General features: G+C 33.8%; 1 protein-coding gene across 1 annotated transcript in view; it reads left to right on the top strand.

The window, feature by feature from the left end:
* The first annotated feature begins 2,252 nt into the window (after positions 1–2,252).
* Positions 2,253–2,559, top strand: part of LOC137657112 (mitochondrial ornithine transporter 1) — an 85,834-nt gene continuing 85,527 nt past the window's right edge. Inside the window, exon 1 of the mRNA XM_068391492.1 lies at positions 2,253–2,516. The gene's annotated coding sequence lies outside the window, so the exon portion shown is untranslated. The remainder of the gene's footprint in view (positions 2,517–2,559) is intronic.

Raw genomic sequence — 2,559 nt, 5'->3', positions numbered from 1 at the left:
TGACCTATTTTCTACACATTCTCCTTTTATTCACACACCTGACAACACTGAGATAAGTTAAAAAAAAAAATCTTTACTCAACAGGTTAACTGCTGTACTGTAATTGTTCAGTGGCAACTTTCCACTTGATAAGGGTAGAAGAGACTCTTTAGCTATGGTAAGCTGCTCTTGTAGAAGGACACTCATAAAACCTCGGTACAGTAGTGCCATAGCTTCTGTACCCTGGTTTCCTTTTTTCCTTTCCTCACTGGGCTATTTTCCGTATTTAACCCCTTGGACTTCTGCATACTGCTTTTCCAACTAGGGATGTAGTTCACCTAATAATAATAATAATAATAACATAGGGAAATATGAATCGTCAAACACGGAACCAAGATGAGAATTTTGTAGCTTGAATAAAGAACACGACCTTAAGGGTAATCAACTTTAAATTAGACTACTTGACCTTGGTGTAACCATATCCTAACTCTTCATCTTACGCAACTTTGGACAAACATACATCACCGGAGTCTTGGCACTTATGCAAGAGCAGAATCGCTGTCAAAGTTTGTTTTATACTATGTGGCGGAATGTTGGCATCAATATCAGTAGTTTATTTGATCTATTTAAAACACAAGTGTATTATTATTAATAATAATAATAATATTATTATTATTATTATTATTATTATCATTATCATTATTATTATTATTATTATTATTATTATTATTAATTGCTAAGCTACAGCTCTAGTTGGAAAAGCAGGATGCTATAAGCCCAGGGGCCCCAACAAGGAAAATAGCCTAGTGAGGAAAGGAAACGACAAAAAATGAAATATTTTAAGAACAGTGACATTAGAATAAATAGCTCCTATATATACACGTTTTGTAGTTTAAACTTTTTTTTTTTACACAGTCAGATGTTTTCTCCTGAGTTTAAATTATAAATTATAATAGGTAAAATGTGCCATCATATATCGTAAATGCCCACCAGCCTTGGTTCTTTTTATATTTACTTGGCATCCTCATACTTTCAGTGACGTCATCAGTGACGTTCTTTGCAAAAGTATGCACAAGTAAGAAGGATTATCAGAGACACTACGTTTATTTTCCCCTACTCTCTTATCTTTGTTCTTTCATTAGCGCTTAAGAAGTGATTTTTGTTCAGTTCTGTTATACACAAAGACAATAAATTTTATGAACTAATGATTTTCACAATGTATCTTAATGCAAGTGTTGGTGTTTATCAAATAGGCCACAATATTTTTAGCATCAAAAGAAAAAAAAAATATCCCGTTCAGGGTTAAGGAACTGTTGCCAAATAGGTCAATCTAACCATGTTATTTTAAGGTCGCGCAACATGCGTTGTTTTACAGAAAAAAAAAATGGAAAGTTTTGGATGCGTTTTTTTAACATGTTGCCTTTAAATATGGGAAGAATTATATTTTTTTTTGTACTCAACATCCCCTTGTTATGTGGCCTAAATATTAACTTTGAAAATATATATTTGGTATCAATGGGTATACAAGCCGTAAATGCCTATGTAACATTTGTAAAATGCATCGCTAACAATGATAGACTCCCCTCGTTTTATGGTACAGATACAGACCATGTTATCAATCAAGTTATTAGTGTCACACAATCAACAACTTTATCAATTAAATATTTCCTCTGAAAATAGTTGTATTAGATATATCATTCACTGCTGTTCATTGTTCCACTACATAAATTTCCTTAATTACATAGACGGGTTGTAAGTTGCCATGACGTCATGAGGGTATCCGACCTCTCATTGGTCAGCATTATGGGAGTGTCTACATGCGTAAATCGTTGCCCAGAATAAAATTATATTTTTCACTTTACTCAGCAGTTCTTTGCATAGATTTTATATTAGGAATAACGCTGCATTACATTAAAACTACTATGTAAAAATTTTACAACCAGATTCCACTCTAACAGCGACTTGTTGCTACAAACAAAATCAAGATTAGATTAGAAAAGGGAAAATGCGATATCACACTGGCATCAGTGCCCGCACGATCTTTTCATCATTATCATCTCTACGCCAAATGCAGTATTTGAGGAGAAAATTGTCCTTTTTCTTTATTTCTCTTTTCATTCTTTTTCTTTTATATATTGTGATAATGATTTACATTATGATTATGTTTCTCGATTTCGTTGTTATCATATAGCGCTGAAAAAGAAAAATATCTAGTGCATGGTTTCACTCGTGTGCTGCCGCGAAGAAAATAAAACGTTGGCACCTGCAGGGGTTGCTTCTAGTTCTATGGCCTCCGCGTGGCATGAAGAGAAGAAGAACGCTGACGAACTTAGTTCAAGCTTGAGTGCCAGTCCTACTGTGCCAGTAACTGCTGTAGTTGAAACTAAACAACCACGTGAGGCGTGATAGTTAATAATTGATGGACGTCACAGATTTACTATTGTTCGTTCAGTGAGGTTGTGGTGTACGTGCACTTTTTTTTTTAACTTATGTGACGACTTCTTAGGCGAACATTAATATTTTGGATTATTATTCAGGTAAGTCAAGTTAAAGTTTATTTGTTGGATTAATGAATTCAAA

This window comes from Palaemon carinicauda, chromosome 1, assembly GCF_036898095.1.
Source record: "Palaemon carinicauda isolate YSFRI2023 chromosome 1, ASM3689809v2, whole genome shotgun sequence".
Taxonomy (NCBI): domain Eukaryota; kingdom Metazoa; phylum Arthropoda; class Malacostraca; order Decapoda; family Palaemonidae; genus Palaemon; species Palaemon carinicauda.
This window is presented reverse-complemented; position numbering and strand designations above follow the sequence as displayed.